Below are 24,952 nucleotides of genomic sequence, written 5' to 3'. Positions count from 1 at the left end.
AAGAGGGAAGCTCTTTCAGTGAGGTCATACCCGGCTTAGGGTATATATCCTTGAATATTGAAGGGAATAGAGCAGACAGATCTGGACCAGTGCGGCATTCATGATAATTCCTCCATATTTCTGGGGCCATTGGTCTCATTTAAGTTTTCGGGGTAGCTCCTTTATGACTCTGGTGGGACTTTCTCTTTGGAGAAATGTAGAAGGTTATAAGGGAAAAAGGTTAGTAGGAGAAACTGGGGAAGGGGGAGCTCTAGGCTAAACTTTCTGATCCATTCTGGAACCCTTTACCTGAGTTCTTACAATGGTACAAGGTTGCTAACTTTGTGAATAACCCAGACCTTCCTTCCTGAGGGGACCAAGTCCATGTTTACTTTTCTTAGGCTGTGGCTGTGGCAATTATGGGTTTATCATAAAAATTAGATGATGGAACACTAACATATGCCAACCACCTTGGTGTAAAGCTGATTGCCCACTTCTCTAATGTGTAACAGCAGCTTTCCTCCTGATGACTAGGTCACGTACCTTTTCCAGGATGGCAATTATCCTTCAACTTCCCCCCACCCCCGCCCCACACACACACAAGGCACCCAAAGTGTTGAAGTGGCAGCTGTATCTTCTATCTAATGGGACATTGCTATGTCTGCTGGTAGAAGAATTCTCTGAACCTGTGGTGCCCAGAATTCTCAGAATGGGAAGCACACATTCCTGAAGTGAGTTACTGGGGATGATAGTAAGAGGGGTCATGTGGCTTCCATGCCTTGATTCTGAGACCCATATATTTTTTCTTTTGGGGAGCAGAGCATCAAATAGTGGTCATTGATTTAGTATGGATGTTGTATATTGGAGGATGGTGCCCCAGGCTGGCAGAATATTGTCATTAGTGTGGGGCTTCAGCAGCACCTTCAGTGAGTGATTCCCACACACTTTTAGGTCAGCAGTTTCTGAGTAGTAAAGTCAGTGGTAGAACATGGTCACGTGCCCACTGCCTTATTGCCTTTGGTGTAAAGTAAGTTGCTTGTCTGATGTGAAAGTGTGTGAGGTGCGTGCTAGTGGGTGAAATGCCCTGTAAACAGTTGGATAGTGGTATTTGTGGAAGCTATACCGGAAATGTGTAGTGGTATCTGTCAAAATAAGTGGCTAGTTGATCTCCAAGAGATGGTGCTATATCAATGCTTACAGTTGATCTTTGTGGCATCGTGTGGCAGTGGCAGTGGCAGTGGCAGTGACGGTAGTAGCTACATGATCCTTGTTGAGTGAGATTTTGACACTATTTGGTTCATGCATGCTTCATTTCTGCTATGATACTAGAGTGCTTATCCTGAGCATATGGAAAACTTTTTTAAAAAGAGCTTAAGGTTTAAACTTCTCTCTTAATTGTAGCAAGACATAACCTTGAGAATTTTGTTCTATTCTCCTGCCTTAAGAACTGCTGTCCAAAATCCCCATGGGTGATGTGAACCATCATTTGTGAACCATTCCAAGAAGACATAGTTTGCTTTTACCCGTTGTCCATTCACATTCAATTTCTACTTTTTTTAACAGAGAATTTGGGCAAGTAAGCATTTTATTCTAAGAAAAAATTTAAAATCAAATATTAAGTTAAAATCAATTATGTCGTCAGCCTAATAACGTTTATATGTCTAGAAATTTTTCTAAACCTTATTAGAAATTAATGTCAATGCCACTCAGAGTTTGTGAACACTGCTCTATGCATATATCATCTAATGGAAGAATGCTAGGAAAAGCTCCTGGGAGCATAAACATCTTAAACAGAGCTTGCCATTGTATATCAAAGACTCTGTTAATGATGCAGTTTCCCAGTACAAACAGTACATGTTATTTGTCCTCACCTTTTAAATCTGAGTTTGCTCTACAGTAGAATCAGAATTTAAAACACTGTGTGGGCCAACTCAGTGAAGTTCAATTGTGAGTAGAATTTCTGCCTCTGAATTCTTAAAGTTTAAATAATGACCTGTGTGTTATAAGCTGCAGGAACTTCTTTGAAAATATGTGGGCAAAACAATGTTCCTCTAATAGCAGTTGAAAGAATGCAGTCTTATTAAAGGGAATTAGAATGGGGATGTAGATTTCAATTTGATTCACTTTGATTTAAAGCAAAATACAGTAAGAATTTGATAAACTTATGAAGCCAAACTAATCAGAATCCTCAATTAACCTATTTTTTGCTGTTGTTGTTGTTGTTGTTATTGCTATACTCATATTTCATGAGAAGAGGACAAAGAGTAAAAACTAGTTCACACTCAAGATTTATCTCCCGCCAAAAATCACCTTCCAGGGATGCATGAGTCCTATATAGATTCAGTCCTATGTTCACATCCCATATTTACAATCAGTATGCAGAGGGAATGATGTTTAAAATAATGACTTAGAGATACTACAAAATGTAAAATGATCAAAGGAAGATTAAGTAATGTTCAGGAGACTGTGCCTATTTAGGAAAGAAAATTTGCTTATGTACTTAAAAAAAAAAAAAAGACACACAACAGAATAGACGGACAAGTTTTCCAAAGTAACTGAGAGTTCATCAGATAATCAATTTCCAAAGCATTCTACTCACCTATGGTCTTACTCTGTTTGATTTAACCCATACCTCACTTGGTGGCATCCATGTCCTCAGTAGTTTAGGCAATTTTTTTCTTAAAGTCCCATGTCATGAGCAGTGCAGGGTTAGAGGTGTCCAGGTTCACACATGTGTGTGTGTCTTTTCACAGAGTCAGACTTCTATTGATAACTATTTTAATCACAAAAGCCACAAGCTACATGGAGTTCCCAAGGAGACAATTCTCCTTAGTGTACTTCCCATTCACTCCGTAGTCGGGCCATGGGCACACAGGCTCAATCCACACCACAAGTCAGTCTATATTACATACCATACATAATAGTATATTTAATCAATATATAAATAGTATAGGTTAAACATTCCACAACAAAAAAAGTAACACTTAACATCAAGAGGAGAAAGATAGAGGAGAAAGGGTTAATGAGGAAGTCCCAGCGGGAACGAAGAAGACAGAAGGATTCCCGGGTTGGTCCATTGGTCTCCAAATGGACTCTCCAAAGGAAGAGTCTTTGATGTGGCAGAGCCTTTAGAGGTAGATGCCAAGAGCTTATGATAGGTGACTGCAAGACTGGGTCAGTTAAGGCAGCTGTTTGGAGCTGCTGAAGGTCTGCTTTTTGTTTTTATAGTCACAGAGTCCTCTGGTGAGAACCTCTAGTGGAAGAGTGGGCTTGTTTGTCTGCTTATCTGGTTGGATGCAGTCTTTATATTTTTGTTTGTTAAGTAAAACATCTTACCCTTGTTGGCAATGTGCCATATGAAATGTAAAATGGAGTCTTTTTCTAAGATGGAGTTTAATGAAGGGTTGCTCTATATACTCCAATTTCATAGTTTTGGGGCATTTCTGGATTAACTTCCTTAGAGTTCACTTCTATTTCTGGGGGGAGTTTTCAATTTCTGTTGCTACCTGGTTGCCAAATATTACTTCTTTCTAAGATTCACTAGAAAAGTATAACCCACCAAGTATATAAAGATATTTGTGGGTTTGGATAGAAAAGTCATATCACACAACAAGCAGTCAGTGGCATTCTTCTTGGCCCAATATAGTCTCCACCCTTCCTCTTGGGGCCATTCTTCATCCAAAATGTTCTGGGTCTCCGGTCAAGTGTCTCTCCCCACCAAATGCAGCCCCTAGGTCTTAGAAGGGAGTGATTCTCTGAAGCTGGTAATCATTTTTAGCTATCTCTTGGTCTCCTCTCCCTGTGTCTCATTGAATTCTAATGAATAATATTCACATCACATTAAATTTTTATTTCTTATAAAATTGTTCTAAATTGCCATCTGGTGTCCCAGTCCTTGAAGAATAAATAGCCCTTGATCTTGCAGTGCCAACAATCTTAATTTAGTTCAGCTGCCACATTTAATAGAGGAGGAAACTAAAGCTCAGAGAAGGGAAGTGATTTACCAAAAAATATTGGTGCTATTTAGAAGCAGAGCTGAAGCTGTAACTCTGGTCTTCTTCCTCTTAAGCCAATGCTCCTTCCTACTTGTGTCATTTTTTGCTGCATTTCAGATTGGCGAGATTGTAATGATGAAAGATGACAGAGTTGCTTATGCACCTTGTATTCTTGTCTGTTATAACCACAAACCTGAATATATGTTTCCCAAAATAGTTAATCATATAATAAAAGGAGATAATGTGGTTTCTTGTTCTGTAAATCATGAAGAAACACCTCCTGTGTCTTTTATTAATGTTTGATATATTGTTTTTCAGGCTATAAGGAATTTGTCTTAGTGTAATTGTATATAAATACTGCCTGTTTGTCTCTCCTTACTAGTAGATGCTGACACAAGGCAATAATTGGTTACACTGCATTAGGCGAATAACAATTTATAACAATATTACTTGCCAATGAGCTTAATACTTTCTTTTCCTATTCAGCGGAGAAATTGTTTGGCTTTATGTCTACACAGATTTTTCTTTCTTAGCTAAGTTTATTTTAGTCATAAGGCAATCAGGTGGCATAAAAGTATTAAAAACTACAGGAAACCAGCATCTAGCAAATAAATTTGAAGACCATGTTAACCCTGAATAAACAAGTGCCTTTAAATTTTTTCCAACTTTTAACAAAACTTTAAACACAGGAAAGTTGAAAAAGAAGTACCATAAAGACACATGTACCCTTTATGTAGATTCACAAATTGTTAGCATTTTCTGAGATTGGCTTTGTGTGTCTCTACATCTCTTTCCCTCTTCACACACACAGTCATTCTCTCTCTTACACACATGCACATATACATGCCAATACACACATTTTGGGGGAGCTCTGAACTGCTCTAGAGCAAGTTTCAGACATCAAGATCATACCAAAATACTTAAGGTATTTTTCCTAAAATTAGCACATTCTTTTATATTACAATAACAATCACAAGACATTTGCTACTGACAATTAATATTAAGTAGTATGCTGTCTAAATTTAAATGTCTCCAATTGCTCTCAAATATTCTTTATATTAGGGATCATATATTGGATTTTTTGTAATGTTTCTTATTTTCATCAGTCTACAATATTGTTCACCCTCCACCCTTTTTCCTCATCTTTTACAACCTTGACATTTTTGAAGAGTCCAGACTAATTGTCTCATAGAATGTTCCTCAAACTAGATACATCTAACTGTTCCCTCTGGATTTGATTATGGATAAAATGTTTCAGCAGATAACTACATTTCCCATTGCTCCCATCAGGAGTTTGTAATGTCACTTTGTTTCAGTATTGGTGAAGCTAAAGTTGATCTTTTCATTTTAAATACAAGTTTCACCTTGTGTACTTTATGTTAGCCTACAGTGTTAGGAGTAATTGCTTGCCAGAATCTCATATTACCTTGGTGGTATTTGCAAGATGGTGATTTTACATTTCAGTCATTTTTCTAGATCAGGGGCCAGTAAATTTTTCCAGTAAAGAGTCACATTCTAAGTATTTTAGGCTTTGTGGGCCACATATGGTCTCTGTTACAGTTACATATTCTATTTTTTCTTTAGCCGTGTAAAAAAATATTCTTAGCTCATGGACTGCAGGAAAACAGTCTGCAGCAGGATTTGGGCCATGGATAGTAATTTGCCAAAGCCCTGTTCTGTATTATAAAGAAGAGCTTTCCTTTTCCTTGTAACACCTGTGTGTGTGTGTGTGTGTGTGTGTGTATAGTGTGTGTGTCAGAGACAGATTGAGATTCTTTGATAACTTTATTTCTTTTATAGAGTTGGTCTGTTTAAGCTTTTTTTTTTTTTTTTTAAAATACTCTTTTGGATTTAGCTTTGGTAAATAACACTGTCTTAGGAGAACTTCAATTTCATCTTCCATGCTTTCTGATGCAATAGCCACTAGCTGCATGAGGCTCTTCAAATTTAAATTAATTATAATAAAATAAAATAAAACATTCAGTTTCTCAGACACAGGAGCCACATTGAAGTGTACAGGTATTCACTCAACACATACGGCTAGCGGCTACCTATTGGACAGTACAGATGTAGGACATTTTCACGATTTAGAAGTTCTATTGGATAGTAATGAGTGCAGATTTCAAATGTATTTGCATAGAGTCGCGCAAAATAGTCCCTTATAATTAGAGTTAAATTATTATTTTTTCTTGTCTTTTTTTTGCTTTTATGCTTATTTCCTTTCTTACTAATTTGTCTATTTTATTTTTTTCAAGGTACTAAAGTTCTTATTATATTTACTATTTTTCTCTTTTTATCTCACATTTTCCTTTCCTTGTGCTTTCTTTTGATTGACTTTTTCTTTATCAACCCTTTTTTTTAAAAACTTTTAGGTTCAGAGGTATGTGTGCAGGTTTGTTATATAGGTAAACGGTGTATCACTGGGGATTGATGTACAGATTATTTAGTCACCTCTGTGGTAAGCATGGTATCTGATAGGTAGTTTCTCAGTCCTGACCCTCCTCCTTCCGGCCACCCTCAGGTAACTCCCAGTGTCTGTTGTTCCCTTCTTTGTGTCCATGTGTACTCAATTTAGCTTCTACTTGTGAGAACATGTAGTATTTGGTTTTCTGTGTTAGTTCATGTAATATAATGGCTTTTACCTTCATTGTTGTTGCTGCAAAGGACATTATCTCATTCTTTTTTATGGCTACATAGTATTTCATAGTGTATATGTACCACACTTGCTTTATTCAGTCTACCATCAGTGGGCATTTAGGTTGGTTTGATGTCTTTGCTACTGGGAATAGTGCTACAATGAGCATAAGTGTGCATATGTCTTTATGGTAGAACAATGTATATTACTTTGGGTATATATCCAATAATAGGATTGCTGTTTTTAATGACAATTCTGCTTTGAGTTCTTTGAGAATTGCCAAACTGCTTTCCACAATTGATGAACTAATTCACATTCCTACCAGCGGTGTATAAGCATTCCCTGTTCTTGGTAACCTCATCAGCATCTGTTATTTTTTAATGTTTTAGTAGTAGACATTCTGACTGGTGTAAGATGGATTGCATTGTGGTTTTGATTTACATTTCTCTAACGATTAGTGATGTTGGACTTTTTTTCCATAGGCTCGTCAGCCACGTGTATGTCTTTTTTAGAAGAGTGTCTTTTTATGTCCTTTGCCTACTTTTTAATTAGATTGTTTATTTTATGACCTTAGTCAGAAGCATAGTTTGTGAATATTTTTCCCATTCTATAGGTTGTCTGTTTACTCTGTTGATAATTTTTTAAAATTTATTTTTAAATTTAAAAAATTTCAAAATTTTTGTAGGCACATAAGGTGTATATATTTATAGGGTACATGAGATGTTTTGATGCAGACATATAATGTGAAATAAGTACCTCATGGAGAATGGGGTATCCATCTCCTCAAGCATTTATCCTTTGATTTATAAACCATTATACTTCAAGTAATTTAAAAATATACAATTAAGTTTTTAATGACTATAGTCACCCTGTTGTGCTATAAACTAATAGATCTTATTGATTCTTTGTAACTATTTTTTTTTATACCTATTATCGACACCTACCTCCCCACTCTACTTCCTGGCTTCTGGAAACCATCCTTCTATGCTCCATGTCTATTAGTTCAATTATTCTGAATTTTGGACCCCACAAAAAAGTGAGACTGTGCATCGTTTGTCTTTCTGTTCCTGGCTTATGTCACTTAACATAATGATCTCCAGTTTCATCCATGTTTGTGAAAATAACTGGATCTTGTTCTTTTTTTGGGATGAATAGTACTTCATTACGTATATGTACCAGATTTTTTAATGCATTCATCTGTTGATAGACAATTAAGTTGCTTCCAAATCTTAGCTATTATAAACAGTCCTGCAACAAAGATAGAAGTACAGATATCACTTCAATATACTGTTTTTCTTTCTCTGGGGTATATACCCAGCAATGAGATTGCTGGATCATACAGTAGCTCAAATTTTAGATTTTTGAATAACCTACAAACTGTTCTCCATTGAGGCTGTCCCAATTTACATCCTCACCAATAGTGTACAGGATTTCCTTTTCTTCACATCCTCACCAGCACTTGTTATTGCCTGTCTTTTGGATATAAGCCATTTTGGCTGGGGTGAAATGATACCTTGTTAAAGTTTTGATTTCCATTTCTTTTATTTTTATTTTTATTTTTTATTATTATTATACTTTAAGTTCTAGGGTACATGTGCATAACGTGCAAGTTTGTTACATATGTATACTTGTGCCATGTTGCTGTGCTGCACCCATCAACTCGTCAGCACCCAACTACTCATCATTTACATCAGCTATAACTCCCAATGCAATCCCTCCCCCCTCCCCCCTCCCCATAATAGGCCCCAGTGTGTGATGTCCCCCTTCCTGAGTCCAAGTGATCTCATTGTTCAGTTCCCACCTATGAGTGAGAACATGCAGTGTTTGGTTTTCTGTTCTTGTGATAGTTTGCTAAGAATGATGGTTTCCAGCTGCATCTATGTCCCTACAAAGGACACAAACTCATCCTTTTTTATGGCTGCATAGTATTCCATGGAGTATATGATTTCCATTTCTTTGAGGCTCATTGATGTTGAGCACCTTTTCATATGCCTGTTTGCCATTTGTATGTGTTATTTTGAAAAATGTCTATTCAAATCTTTTGCTCAGTTTTAATCAGATTATTATATTTTTTCCTATAGAGTTATTTGAGCTATTTACATATCCTGGTTATTAATCCTTTGTCAGAGGGGTAGTTTGCAAATATTTTCCCCCATACTTTGGGTGGTCTCTTTCACTGTGTTAATTGTATCCTTTGCTGTGCAGAAGCTTTTTACCTTTGTATGATCCCATCTGTCCATTTTTGCTTTGGTTGCCTGTGCTTGTGGGGCATATTGCTCAAGAAATCTTTGCCCAGACCAATGTCCTGGAGTTTCACCAATCTTTTCTCTTATTAGTTTTATAAATTGAGATCTTAGGTTTAAGTCTTTAATCCATTTTGATTTGATTTTTGTATATGGTCACAGAGAGGGGTCAAGTTTCATTCTTCTGCCTACAGATATCCAGGATTCCTAACACCATTTACTGGAGAGACTAGCTTTTCCCCATTGTGTGTTCCTGGCACCTTTGTCAAAACTGAGTCACTGAGGGTGTGTGGGTTTGTTTCTGCATTCTGTATTCTGTTCCATTAGTCTATGTGTCTGTTTTTATGCAAGTACCATGCTGTTCTGGTTACTTGTTAAGTAATATCATTCCTCCAGGTTTGTTCCTTTTTTTTAGGATAGCTTTGGCTATTCTGAGTTTTTTTGTGATGCGTATCAATTGTAGGATTTTTTTTCATTTCTGTGAAGAGTGTTGTTGGTATTTTGATAGGGCTTGCATTGAATCTGTAAATTGCCTTGGCTAGTATGGACATTTTAACAATATTGATTCTTCCAATCCATGAACATGGAATATTTTTCCTTTTTTTTTGGTGTTCTGTTCAATTTATTTCATTAGTGTTTCATAGTTTTCATTTTAGAAATCTTTTACGTCTTTGTTAATTCTCAGATATTTAATTTTTTGTGTGGCTATTGTAAATGGGATTATTTTTTAAATTTCTTTTTTGCATTGTTCACTGTTGGCATATAGAAATGCTACTGATTTGGATATGTTGATTTTGTATTCTGCAACTTTACTGAATTTTTGTCAGTTCTAACAGGTATTTTTGTGAAGTCCTTTAAGTTTTTGCTAATGTAAGATGATATCATCTGCAAAGAAGGATAATTTGATTTCTGCCTTTCCAATTCAATGCAGTTTATATCTTTCTCTCATCTGATCGCTCTAGCTAGGACTTCCAGTACAATGTTGAATAACAGTTGTGATAGTGGGCATCCTTGTTGTATTCCAGATCTTATAAAAAGCCTTTCAGTTTTTCCCCTTCAATATGATACTGCTGTGGGTCTGTCATATATGGCTTTTATTGTATTGAGGTATTTTCCTTCTATACCCAGCTTTTGATGGTTTATTTTTAAATCATGAAGGGGTGTTTAAATTTTATCAGATCCTTTTTCAGCATAAATTGAAATGATCCTATGGTTTTATTCTTCATTTTGTTGATACGATGTATCATACTGATTGATTTGCATATGTTGAACCATCCTTGCATCCCAGGGATAAATCCCAGTTGGTTATGATGAATGATCTTTCTAAAGTATTGCTGAATCGGTTTGCTAGTATTTTGTTGAGAATTTTTGCAACAATATTCATCAGAGATTTTGGTCTATAGTTTTCTTTTATTGATGTGTCTTTGCCTGAATTTGGTATCACGGCAATACTGGCTTTGTAGATTGACTTTGGAAGTATTCCCCACTCCTGTATTTTCTGAAATAGTTTGAATGCAGTTGTTATTAGTTCTTACTTAACAGTTTCAGCAGTGAAGCTATGAAGTCCCTGGCTTTTCTTTAATGGGAGACTTTTTGTTATGGCTTGAATCTTGGTACATGTTATTGGTCTGTCCAGGTTTTGGGTTTCTTCCTGGTTAAATTTTGGTAGGTTGTATGTATCTAGGAATTTGTTCATTTCTTGTAGATTTTACAATTTATTGACAGACCGTTGCTCATAGTAGCCACTAATTATCCTTTGAATTTCTGCAGTATCAGCTGTAATATCTCCTTTTTCATGTCTGATTTGGTTTATTTGTATCTTCTCTCTTATTTACTCTGGCTACAGCCTTGTCAATTTAACTTCAAAACACCAACTTCTTGTTTCATTCATCTTGTATGTTGTTTTTTCATTTAAATTTCATTTCTGCTCCGGTCTCTGTTATTTCTTTTCTCCCTCTAATTTTGGGTTTGGTTTGCTGTTGCTTTTTAAGTTCCTTAAGATGCATTGTTAGGTTATTTATTTGAAGTGTGTCCTCTTGTTGATACAGGCACTTAGAGCTATCAACTTCCCTCTTAGTGCCGCTTTTGTTGTATTCCATAGGTTTTGGTATGTTGTGTTTCTATTATCATTCGTTTCAAGAAATCTTTCAATTTCCTTCTTAGTTTTTTCATTGGCCCACTGGTCATTCAGGAGCATATAGTTTAATTCATTTATAGAGTTTCCAAAATTGCTCCTGTTATTTCTGGTGTTATTTGTTGTGGTCAGAGAAGATGTTCCATATTATTTCAAATTTTTTGAATGTTTTAAGACTTGTTTTGTGACTTAACATATGGTCTTCTTTTGAGAATGATCCATGTACTTAGGAAAAGAATGTGTGTTCTGATGCTCTTGGGTGAAATGGTATGTAAATATCTATTAGATATGTATGGTCTATAGTGCAGATTATATCTGATGTTTCTTTGCTGATGTTTTGTCTGGCAGATCTGTCCAATGCCACAAGTGGGGTATTGAAGTCTCCAGCTATTATTGTATTGAAGTCTCTTTCCCTCTTCAGCTATAACAATATTTCCTTTATATATCTGGGTGCTGCTCTGTTGGGTGCATATATGTTTAAAATTGATATAGCCTCTTGCTCTATTGACCCCTTTATCATTATATCGTGCCCTTCTTTGTCTCTTCCTACAGTTTTTGTCCTGAAATCTATTTTGTCTAAGTATAGAAACTCCTGCTCTTTTTTGGTTTCCATTGGCATGGAATAACTTTTTCCATCTCTTTATTTTCAGTCTGTGTGTGTCTTTATAGGTGAATGTGTTTCTTGTAGGCAATAGCTCAATGGGTCTTTTTGTTCCCACGCAGTCAACCAGTCTCTTTTTATTGAAGACTTAAGTCCATTTACATGTAATGTTATTGATAAGTAAGGACTTACTCCTGTCATTTTGTTATGTTTTCTGGTTATGTTGGGGTTTTCTCTTCTTTCTTTCCTCTCTGTCTTCCTTTAGTGAAGGTGATTTTCACCAGTGATGTGATTTAGTTTCTTGCTTTTAATTTTTTTGTGTTTCCATTGTATGTCTTTTTTGGTTTGAGGTTACCATGAGGCTCACTGATACTATCTTGTAACCCATTATTTTAACCTGATAACAACTTAACACTATTTGCATAAACCAACAAGCAAGCAAAAGGAACACTAATAACAGCTTTATGCCTTAAACTTCTTCCTCGCTCTTTAACTTTTTGTGGTTTCTATTTATATCTTATTGTACTATGTCTTGAAATGTTGTAGTTACTATTTTTGAGTGATACATCATTTAGTCTTTCTACTTGAGTAGTTTACACACCACAGTTACAGTGTTGTAATATTCTGAGTTTTTTGATGCACTTATTATTACTAGTGAGTTTTGTACCTTTAGGTGATTATTTACTGCTCATCAATATCCTTTTCTTTCTGAACGAAGTACTGCCTTTAGTATATCTTGTAAGATAGGTCTGATATTGATTAAATCCCTTAGCTTTTGTTTTTCTGGGAAAGTCTTCATTTCTCCTTTATGTTTGAAGAAAATAGCATATTTTCACCAGATATGCTATTCTAGGAAACATTTTTTTTTTCCTTCAGCACTTTAAATATGTTGTTATTCTCCCCTGGCCTGTAAAGTTTCCTCTGAAAAATCTACTGCCAGATGTATTCAGGCTCCGTTGTAGGTTATTTGTTTCTGTTCACTTGCTGGTTTTAAGATCCTTTATACTTGACCTTTGGGAGTTTGATTAAATGCCTTGAGGTAGTCTTCTTTGGGTTAAATCTGCTTGGTGTTCTATAATCTCCTTGTACTTAGATATCGATATCTTTCTGTAGGTTTAGGAAGTTGTCTATTATTATCCCTTTGAATAAACCTTCTATGCCCATCTCTTTTTCTACCTCCTCTTTAAGGCCAATGACTCTTAGATTTGCCCTTTTGAACTCACTTTCTAAATACTGCAGGCAGGCTTCATTGATTCACATTCTTTTTTGTTTTGTCTCCCCTGTGTATGTTCTGTTTTCGTTAAAAAATTTTAAGTATTTCAGTATGTTTTTGGGGAACAGGTGGTGTTTGGTTACATGAATAATTTTGTTACTGGTGATTTCTGAGATTTTAATGCACCCATCACCCAAGTAGTGCACACTGTACCCAATGTGTAGTCTTTTATCCCTCACTCCCCTCTCACCCTTTCCTGAGTCTCCAGTGTCCATTGTATCATTCTTATGACTTTGCATCCTCATAGCTTAGTTACATAATGTTTGATTTTCCATTCCTGAGTTGCTTCACTTAGAATAATTTTCTCCAATTCCATCCAGATTGCTGTGATGCCATTATTTCATTCCATTTTATGTCTGAGTAGTATTCTGTGGTGTGTGTGTATCACATTTTCCTTATCCACTCATTGATTGACGGCCATTTGTGCTGGTTCCATATTTTTGCAATTGCAAATTGTGCTGCTGTAAACATGCATGTGCAAGTATCTTTTTTATATAATGACTTCTTTTCCTCTGGGTAGATACCCAGGAGTGGGATTGCTGCATCAGATCGTGGATTTACTTTTAGTTCTTTAAGGAGCCTCCACATTGTTTACCATAGTGGTTGTACTAGTTTACATTTCCATCAACAGTGTAACTGTGTCCCCTTTTCACCGCTTCCACACCAACTTCTCTTATTTTTTTATTATGGCTATTCTTGCAGGAGTGATATGGTATTGTATTGTGGTTTTAATTTACATTCCTTTGATAATTAGTGATGTTGAGAATATTTTCATATGTTTGTTGGCCATTTGTATATTTTTCTTTGACAATTGTCTGTTCATGTCTTTAGCCCACTTTTTGATGGGATTGTTTGCTTTGTTCTTGCTGATTTGTTTGAGTTCCTTGTAGATTCTGGATATGAGTCCTTTTTCAGATGTGTAGACTATGAAGATTTTCTCCCACTCTGGTTTTTCTGTTTCTTCTGCTGATTATTTGTTTTGCTGTGCAGAAACTTTTTAGGTTAAGTCCTATCTGTTTATCTTTGTTTTTGTTGTGTTTGCTTTTGGGTTCTTGGTCAGGAAATCTTTGCCTAAGCCAATGTCTAAAAGGTTTTTTTTTTTTTCTTTAAACGTTATCTTCTATAATTTTTATGTTTAGGTCTTAGATTTAAGTCTTTGGTCCATCTTGAGTTGATTTTTGTATAGGGTGAGAGATGAAGATCCAGTTTCATTCTTCTACATGCTGCCTGCCAATTCCCCAGCACCATTTGTTAAATAGGGTCTCTTTCTCCATTGTGTTTTTGTTTGCTTTGCTGAAGATCAGTTGGCTGTATTTGGATTTATTTCTGGGTTTTCTATTTTGTTCCCTTGGCCCATAACTCTATTTTTATACCAGTACCATGCTATTTTGGTGACTATAGCATTATACTATAGTTTGAAGTCAAGTAATGTAATGCCTCCAGATTTGTTCTTTTTGCTTAGTCTTGCTTTGGCTATGTAGGCTCTTTTTTGGTTGCATATGAATTTTATGATTTTTTTTTTTTAGTTTTGTGGAGAATGATGGTGGTATTTTGATGAGAATTGCATTTAATTTGTACATTGTTTTTGGCAGTATGGTCATTTTCACAATATTGGTTCTACTTATCCATGAGCATGGGATGTGTTTCCATTTGCTTGTGTTGTCTATTATTTCTTTCAGCAACATTTTGTAGTTTTTCACTGTAGAGGTATTTCACCTCCTTGGTTAAGTATATTTCTAAGTATTTTATTTTATTTTTTGTAGCTATTGTAAAAGGGATTGAGTTCTTGATTTGATGCTCAGTTTGGTTGCTGTTGGTGTCTAGCAGGGCTATTGATTTGTGTACATTAATTTTGTGTTGGAAACTGCTGAATTCATTTCAAATTGCTTGTCTTTAAGCTCAAAAATTCTTTCTGTTTGATCCACTCTGCTATTAAGGACTCTGATACATTCTTCAGTATGCCTGTTGCATTTTTCAGCTCCAGAATTTTTGCTTGATTCTTATAAATTATTTCAATCTCTTTAAAATTTATCTAATAGAATTCCAAATTCCTTCTTTGTATTTTCTTGTATTTCTTCAAGTCTCTTCACAGCTATTTTAAATTCTCTGCCTGAAATGTCACATATCTCTGTTTCTCCAGGATTGGTTCCTGGTGCCTTATTTAGTTCATTTGGTGAATTCATGTTTCCATGGATGGTGTTGATGCTAGTAGATGTTCTTCAGTGTCTGAGTTTTGAAGAGTTAGGCATTTATTGCAGTCTTCACTGTTTGGGCTTATTTGTAGCCATCCTTGTTGGGAAGGCTTTCTAGGTATTCAAAAGGATTTGTTTGTTGTACTCTCAGTGTATTTACTTTAGTGGGTACCCCAAGTCCAGTAACACTGTGGTTCTTGCAGACTTGTAGAGGTACCACTTTGATGGTCTTGGGCAGGATCTGGGAGAATTCTCTGGATTACCAGGCAAAGGCTCTTGTTCTCTTCCTTCACTTTCTCTCAACCATACAGAGTCTCTGTCTCTGTTTTGAGCCACCTAAAGTAGATGGTAGAGTAACACAAGCACCACTGTGGCCACTGCCACTGTGATTGTGCTGGGTCATAGCTGGAGGCAACACAGTCCTTCCCTTTAGTGTGGCTAGTTCTCCTAGTCCTCGTGTGGGTCCACAGGTGCTGTCCTGTAGTCAGGGACTAGCGTCAAAAACATTGGAAGTCTACCTGGTATTGTGTTGTATTGTGGTGAACTGGCAGTTACACCACAAGACACAATCCTTCCTAATCTTCCCTCCCCTTTTCATAGGCAGAGGAGACTTACCTTGTAGCCACCACCACCCCAATCCAGGATCAGTAGTGCCAGACTTCTAGCCAGTATTCCCTCAGGGTCCAAGGGCTTTTTAGTTAGCAGGTGTTGAATGCTGCCAGGACTGGATCCTTTCTTTCAAGGCAGCAGGTTCCCTTCTGGCCTAGGACATATCTGGAAATGTCATCTCAGAGCTAAGGCCTAGATCGGGGGCCTCATGAGTCCAACTAGTGTCCTATCCTACTGTGGCTGAGCTGGTATCCAAAATGTAAGGCAAAGTCCTTTCCATTCTTTCCTCTCCTCAAATGGAAGGAAGGGGGTCTCTTTTGGAGTCACGAGCTGTGCAGACTGGGGTTAGGGGAGGGGCAATGCCAGTACTTCCTTGGTTGTCCCAGCTGGCGTCTCAGTACATTATGTCTCCCTGCAGTCTACTGTCCTGGGCCTAGTTCAGCACTACCACTCACCTAAGAGTTGCAGTCCTTATTAGCTGGGTGCAGGGGCACATGCCTATGGTTCCAGCTACTTGGGAGGCTGAGGCAGAAGGATTGCTATATCCCAGGAAGTGGAGGTTGAGTGTGCCACTGCACTCCAGCCTGGGTGACAGATCGAGACCCTGTCTTAAAACAAAACAAAACAAAACAAAACAAACCAACAACAACAAAAAAGAGTTGCAATTCTTATGGCCCAGACTGCTTTTCAAATTTACTTGGAGACACAGAATGCTGTAACCATCCGTAGTAGGGTCTGCAGGTACTCTAGTTTGGACCGCTGGGATTAGCAATTCCCCTCTGGTTAGAGCTGCTTTAAATGCTCCCTTTGTGAACGGGCTTCAGATAAGATTGATCTAGTTTCCTTTCTACTCTTATCAGGACAGTGCTGAGTTCTGTGCTTCACAGTTGCTGTATTCTTCCTACCCTGGTGCCCAGAGATGTTCTCTGTGCCAAGCAGCTGCTTCTAGGAGTGGGTGAGGTGTGCTGTCAGTGATTCAGGACTGTATTTTCTGTTTCCTCAGTTCCTCTTTCAGCACTATGAAGTTAAAACCAGGTACTCTGAGTGCTCACCTGATTTTTGGTTCTTAAGAAGGAGTTTTGTTTTGTTTTGTTTTGTTTAAATAAACTATTTATAGATGTTAACTTGGTGTCCTTGTGGAGAGGGGAGGCTCCTTGGAGGAGCCTTCTATTCTGCCATCAGAAGCTCCTTGGTTTAATTAGGTCCCATTTGTCAATTTTTGTCTTTGTTGCATTTGTTTTTGTCATCTTCATCATGAAATCTTTGCCAGCTCCTGTGTCCAGAATAGGATTGTCTAGGTTGTCTTCCAGGATTTTTATGGTTTTAGGTTTTACATTTAAGTTTTTAATCCATCTTAAGTTGGTTTTTGTATGTGGTGTGAGGTAGAGATCCAGTTTCAATCTTCTGCATATGGCTAGTCAGTTATCCCAGCACCATTTATTGAATGAGAGTGCTTTCCCCATTGCTTGTTGTTAGCTTTGTCAAAGATCGGATGGGTGTAGGTGTGTGGTCTTGTTTCTGGACTCTGTTCTGTTCGATTGATCTATGTGTCTGTTTTTGTACTGTGCTGTTTTGGTTACTGTAGCCCTCTATTATAGTTTGAACTCAGGTAACATGATGCCTCCAGCTTTTTTCTTTTTGTTAATATTGCTTTGGCTTTTCAGGCTCCTTTTGTAGTTCCACATGAATTTTAAAATAGTGTTCTTTTTTTCTAATTCTGTGAAGAATGTCATTGGTAGTTTGATAGGAATAACATTGAATCTATAAATTGCTTTGGGCAGTAAATCTGTTTTAACAATGTTGATTCTTTATATCAATGATCATGGAATGTTTTTCCATTTGTGTCATCTCTGATACCTTTGAGCAGTGGTTCGTAATTCTCATTGTAGAGATCTTTCACCTCCCTAGTTAGCTGTATTCCTAGGTATTTTATTCTTTTTGTGGTGGTTGTGAATAAGATTACATTTCTGGTTTGGCTCTTGGCTTGGCTTTTGTTAGTGTATAGGAATGCTAGTGATTTTTGTACACTTGTTTTGTATCAGATCAAAGAGTTTTTGGGCAAACAGGGATGGTTTGACTTCCTCCCTTCCTTTTTTCGATGTCTTTTATTTATTTCTTTTGCCTGATTTCTCTGGCCAGGACTTCTGATACTGTGTTGAACAGGAGGAGTGAGAGAGGGCATCCTTGTCTTGTTGTGGTTTTCAAGGGGACTGCATCCAGCTTTTGCCCCCTCAGTATGTTCTGCCTATAGGATTTTTCATAGATGGTGCTTATTATTTTGAAGTGTGTTTTCTCAGTGCCTAGTTTGTTAAGGGTTTTTAACATGAAGGGATGTAGAAATTTATCAAAAGCCTTTTCCCCATCGATTGAGATAACCAAATATTTTCTGTTTTTAGTTCTGTTTATGTGATGAATCACAGTTATTGATTTGAATACGTTGAACTTGTGTCCTAGGGATAAAGTCTATTTGATCTTTATGGATTAGTGTTTTGATGTGTTGTTGGATTCAGTTTGCCAGTATTTTATTGAGGATTTTAGTGTCGATATTCATTAAAGATTTCAACCTGAAGTTTTATTTTTTTATATGTGTCTCTGCCAGGTTTTGGTATCAGGATGATGCTGACCTTATAAATGAGTTAGGGAGAAATCCCTCTTCCTCAATTTTTTGGAATAGTTTCAGTAGCAATCGTACTAGCTCTTCTTTGTCCATTTGGGAGATTTTGTCTGTGAACCCAACTAGTCCTGGCTTTTTTCTGGTTGGTAGGCTTTTAATTACTGATTCAATTTTAGAACTCATTATTGGTCTGTTCATTTGCTTGCCTGAAATGGATCTTTTGTTTTCTTTTTTATTTTTAATAAAAAATGAAATGGATCTCATTTCTCTTTTACTTATGAAGCTTAGTTTGGTTGGATACAAAATTCTTGGTTGGAAATTCTTTGCTTTAATAATACTGAGTATAGGACCCCTATGTCTTCTGGTTTGTGGGGTTTCTGATGAAAGGTTTGCTGTTTGCCTGATGAGTTTCCCTGTGTAGGTGACTTACCCATTCTCTAACTGCCTTCAACATTTTCTTTGATTTTGGCCATGGAGAATGTGAAGAATATGTGTTTTGGGGATGGTCTTCTTATGTAGTATATTTCAGGGATTTTCTGCATTGTTTGAATTTGAATGTTGGCCTCTAACAAGGCTGGGGAAACGTTCATGAATGATATTCTGAAATATGTCTTCCAAGTTGCTTTCTTTCCTGCTTTCTCTTTCAGGGATGCCACTGAGTCATAGGCTTGGTCTCCTTATATAATCGCATATTTCTTAGAGTTTTTGTTCATTCTTCTTTATTTTTTTCTGACTGAATTATCTCAGAGAACTGGTCTTCGAGCTCTGAGATTCGTTTCTTAGCTTGGTCTATTCTGCTGTTCATATTTGTAGTTGTTTTGTGAAATTCTCACCATGAGTTTTTCAGCTTTATCAGATCAATTTGGTCCTTCTTAGAATAGCCATGTCATCTTTTATCTCCTGGATTGTTTTATTGTATCCCCTAGGATCCTTGGCTTGGGTTTCGACTTTCTCCTGAATCTTGATGATCTTCATTTCTATCCATTTCTGAATTATATTTTTGTCATTTCAATCATTTCAACCTGGTTAAGAACCATTGCTGGGGAAGTAGTACAGTTGTTTGGAGGCAAGAAGGCAGTCATTCTCTTTGAGTTGCCTAAATTCTTGTGCCAGTTCTTTTTCATTTTTTGGGCTGATGTTCCTTTAATCTTTGAAGTTGCTGTCCTTTGGATTTTTTTCTTTTATCTTGTTGACGTTCTTGGGGGTTTGATTTTGTTATAAGGGGTTCAGTGCTGGAGGCACTCTGGTTGGGCATACAAAGATGTACTGCAAGCATGCATAGCCAGGCTGGGGCCCTGGAAGAGGCCAGCTGACAGGGGGGGTGCTCAAGTCAGACTGCCCCATCTTACAAGCAAGGCCACCTTGCTCTGTTCAGGTCTAACAGTTCCTCTAAGGCCAAAGTCTCCTAAGGGCACATGGCAAACCTTGGGGGATAGGCATCTCTGGTCATACTCCATTGAAGACATTCCTGCAACAAACCCTCTGGGCACTGCAGAGGCTGGAGTCCTACCCCTCCCCCTTCTCTAAGCAGCTCTCTCTGCCAGCTCAAGTATCCATGGGTGTCATCGATCTATCATTGCCATGATTCCAGAGGTCAATAGCAAGAGTAGGTCATTCCTTGACTGTTCAATTCACCCCTTTGCCAGTAGCCATTGGGGGCCAGGAAGGAATCCTGGTGTGTGTGCGGTAGCCCTGGCAGACTTCCCAGCTTCCTCTTCCTTCAGCCTAGCATCTGTGTTCTCCCTCTATTCTCAGTGCCTTCCCTCTGAATATCTGCTCAGACTGCACTAGTGTTCCCTATGTCTTAGTCCCTCCATGGCATATGTTCCTGCTGGCTGCATCTAGTCAGCCATCTCCATCTTGTCTGGGAACCATTTTTTTGTTTGTTTGCTTGTTTTTTGTTTGTTTGTTGGTTTGTTTTTAAAGACAGGGTCTTGCTCTGTCCCTAGGCTGGAGTACGCTAGCCAGGTCATAGTTACCTGCAGCCTCAGCCTTGAATTCCTGGGCTTGTATAATTCTCCTGTTCCAGCCTCCTGAGTAGCAGGAACTACTGGCACACAATACCACACTGGGCTATTTATTTTACTTTATATTTTGAGATAATGTCTCCTTATGTTGCCCAGTTGGTCCAGCCTAACTGGAAGCCATTGTCATGCATTGCCCTTCCAAATCACTGGGATTACAGACATGATCCAGGGTACTTAGCTTCATTATTTTGAGTTCATAATTTAACTTTTAAAAATTCTTTCATTTTTATGTATGTAAGTACATGAGGCTACACATTTTTCTTTGATTAGTGTTTATATTTTATCCAGTAGGTACTGATGTGGAATGTTTCCATTATTAATTTTAGAATTCTACATGTTCTTGTTAGTCCATTCAACAAATTGTTTAATAGAGAGACTTTCAATTTTGAAGTGAGAGTTTTACAATTAAAAAAAATTAATTCCTAGTTTTTGTTTTTGTTTTGAGATGGAGTCTCTCTCTGTCGCCCAGGCTGGAGTGCAGTGGCGAGATCTCGGCTCACTGTAAGATCCGCCTCCTGGGTTCATGCCATTCTCCTGCCTCAGCTTCCCAAGCAGCTGGGACTACAGGTGCCCACTACCATGCCTGGCTAATTTTTTGTCTTTTTAGTAGAGACGGGGTTTCACTGTGTTAGCCAGGATGGTCTCGATCTCCTGACCTTGTGATCTGCCCACCTTGGCCTCCCAAAGTACTAGGATTACAGGTGTGAGCTACCGCACCTGGCCATTAATTCCTAGTTTTATTGCAATGTGATAAGATAACGTTTCCATCATTTATATTTTGTAGAAGTAATTGACTTTGTGATTCATTTTTCATGAATGTTTCATATGTAGTTAAGAACAAATGGTGATGGATTGTTAATTTGATTGTGACAATCATTATAGAATATGTATATCAAGGCTGGGTATGGTGGCTCACGCCTGTAATCCCAGCACTTTCGTAGGTCAAGGTGGGCGGAACATGAGGTCAGGAGTTCGAGACCAGGCTGACCAACATGGTAAAAACTAATCTCTACTAAAAATACAAAAATTAGCCAGGTGTGGTGCTGTGCAACTGTAATCCCAGCTACTCGGGAGGCTGAGGCAGGAGAATCACTCCAACCCAGGAGGCAAAGGTTGCAGTGAGTAGAGATTGTGCCACTGCACTCCAGCCTGGGTGACAGAGTGACACTCTTTCTCAAAAAAAAAAAAAAGAATATATGAAATCATAACGTTGCATGTCTTGAAAATGTACCATAACCATTTGCCAATTAAGTATTTTAAAATACATATTTTTCTTTTTAAGATTATATATTTGACATATATTAGATATACCTTGTTATTTCTTTTACATATTTATTTATATTTTCTTTATTTTACCTTTGTTAGACTAAGAGTGGTGTTCTGTTATGAATGCGTTTCTGTCAGTTTCTCTTTGCATGTTTGTCATTTCTGCTCTACGTATGCCATTGCTGTGGGATTTTGGTGCATAGATTCATAACTGATACTTTTATTACAAATTGTTCTTCTTAGTATTACAAAGCACTCTTTGTTTAATTATTTTTTGGCATGAATTGCCCTGTGTGTCTAATATCAGTATTGCAAATCCTGTTTTCTCAGTGTTTGCATTTGTTTCACATACATTTGTCTATGCATTGCCTTTTATTCATAATCTTTCTGGATTATTTTGTTTTAGGAGGATCTTTATGTCTTGCATACAGTGTAGACTTGTATTTTGCTTTGAGAATCAATCGAAAGTCTTTAAAAAAAATAGGTGGGCTAAGCCCATTTACAATTATTGTTATGGCTTCTTAAGTGTGGTCTCAGGTTTGTCATTTTTTTAAATGTTATGCTTCTGTTTGTATTAATTGATGCTATATTTATTGTATGTTTTCCTCCATGAGGTATGTGTTTTCCTCTTTTAAATTTTATTTTATTGGCAGATTTGAACGTATTTGTTCTAGTTGTTGCTTTTATATTCATTTTTAAAAAATGATACTTTCAGTATGTGTTTTCTTATTTGAGCCTGGTTTGTTTTTTTTAGTTTGTCAGCTTCAAGGGAATACATTTTGATTCCTACATCATACATTTAGGGCAGTCACCATGCTTATTTCATGTTCCTTTTTCTCTTTTCCTTCTTTTCTCTTTTTAAAAACTGTGTTAACTCTACATTGTCAGAATATATAACATTTGTATATATTTAGGAACTTCAGTAATTTGGTGGGTTGTTGTTTATCTACTTATCACTCTATAATCCTTTGTTAAAAAATAAATTTCTTTGTTACAGTATTTTTGTTTCCTTGGATATTTTCATTTCTCAATTCTCCTTAGCATATTTAAAGTTGTATCTATTCTCTTACATACATTGTACTTAAATTTAGCTTTCATTTCTGAGATAATTTTGAGTTTGTTTTCAGTTTCTTTTGAATTTAATTGACTCTCATTTCATAGCTTCCCTTTTTAATGCATTTATATTGAAAGATTTCAATATAAAATTCAAAATCTTTGGAAATGTCTCCAAACAGTTGCTTAAAGATAGTAAATTCCTGTTGGAATATTGTAATGCAGGTTTTCTCTGCTTTGGGTTATTTTAGGGGAATTTTTATCAGCTAAAATGTTTTTAATCTTTTTCCTTTCAGTAGCTTTGTAGGGATGGCTTTTGCCATTGTTACTTATTTGAATATCTTATATTTTCCTGAACTACCAATAACATATTTTTCTCTCTGTTATTCTGAAGTTTTGGTTGTTTTCTAGATGTCTTAGTTAACAGCACCCTCTTCTTTGGGGGTGGTAAAATCTTTCATGCATTTTTTTTGGGGTGATGAGGAAAGACAGTGATAACATGTCTTCTGATTTTTTTCTATATTTCAACATTTCCACTGATTCTTTTTTTTTTCTTTTTTTTGAGATGGAGTTTTGCTCTGTTGCCCAGGCTCACTGCAACCTCTTCCTCCTGGGTTCAAGCGATTCTCCTGCCTCAGCTTCCTGAGTAGCTGGGATTATAGGCACGCGCTACCACACCCAGCTAATTTTTTGTATTTTTAGTAGAGATGGGGTTTCAACATGTTGGTCAGGCTGCTCTTGAACTCCTGACCTCGTGATCTGACCACCTTGACCTCCCAAAGTGCTGAGATTACAGGCTTGAGCTACTGCACCTCACCCCACTGCTTACTTCTTTTCCTTCACAAGCCTTATGAAATGCCTCTCTCCAGGATGCCACAATCAGCCCCACACATTTTTAATCCCTGTCTTTTTGATTTCTCAGGAGCTATTGCTTTGATCTAGGATGTCTCAAACTTGGTCTTAGTGGTTTTCCCCATTCAGTGTTTGACTCCCTCTGATGTAGGTTTTATCTGCACTCTACCATGGTTAACTGTCCTTCTCTCTTCTCTGCAAGGTACTACATGACTATCTACTCTGAATTGAGGTCTGAAGCTTACTCTACTAATTTCATATATTGCCTTTCTTACGTATATATTCAATTACACTATATTTTTATAAATTATTTGACTTGTAATTGACACATAATTGTATATTGATAGGGTACAATGCGATGTTTCCATACACATATGCATTGTGTAACGATAAAATTAGAGTAATTAGCACATCAAGAACCTCAAATATTTATCATTTCTTTGTGGTAGGAACACTCAAAATCCTCTCTTATAGTTAGTTTAGATACACAGTGTTTTTTTGTTGACTGTAGTCATCCTACTGTGCAATATGACGCCAGAACTTTTCCTTGTACCTGTAACTTTCTACCCACAGACTAACCTCTGCCTAGCTCCCACTGCCCCTCTACCCCCTACCCTCCCTAGTCTCTGGTAACTACTGTTGTATTCAGTAATTCTGTGAGATGAACTTTTTTTTTTTTTTGAGATGGAGTCTTGCTGTGTCGCTCAGGCTGGAGTGCAGTGGCACAATCTCTGCTCACTGCAACCTCCGCCTCCTGGTTTCATGCCGTTCTCCTGCCTCAGCCTCCCGAGTAGCTGGGACTACAGGCCCCCACCACCACGGCTGGCTAAGTTTTTGTATTTTTTTTTTTTTCAGTAGAGATGGGCTTTCACCGTGTTAGCCAGGATGGTCTCGATCTCCTGACATTGTGATTTGCCGCTCTCGGCCTCTCAAAGTGTTTAGATTACAGGCGTGAGCTGCTATGCCCAGACTGGACTTTTCTTTTTTTGGGAGACTTTTTGTTACTGATTCAATCTTGTTACTTGTTACTGGTCTGTTCAGGTTTTCTATTTCTTCTTGGTTCAATCTTGGTAGGTTGTATGTGTCCAAGAATTTATCCATTTATTCTAGGTACTCAAATTTATTGGTATATAATTGTCATAGTAGTCTCTAATGATCCTTTGTATTTCTGTGGTTGTATTGTGATGTCTTCTTTTTCATTTCTGATTTTATTTATGTGGGTCTTTCCTCAATTCAGTGTACCTAATACTTTGTTTATTTTGCTTATCTTTCAGAAAACAACTTTTTGTTTCATTGTTCTTTTGTAATTTTTAGTCCAAATTTTGTTTCATGCTGCTCCAATTTTTGTTCTTTATTTTCTTCTACTAATTTTAGGTTTGATTTGTTCTTGCTTTTCTATTTCTTTGAGACTTATTGTTAAGTTGTGTATTTGAAATCTTTGTATTTTTTGATATAGGCATTAATTACTGTAAATTTGCC

The sequence above is a fragment of the Theropithecus gelada genome, chromosome 7a, assembly GCF_003255815.1.
Source record: "Theropithecus gelada isolate Dixy chromosome 7a, Tgel_1.0, whole genome shotgun sequence".
Taxonomy (NCBI): domain Eukaryota; kingdom Metazoa; phylum Chordata; class Mammalia; order Primates; family Cercopithecidae; genus Theropithecus; species Theropithecus gelada.
This window is presented reverse-complemented; position numbering follows the sequence as displayed.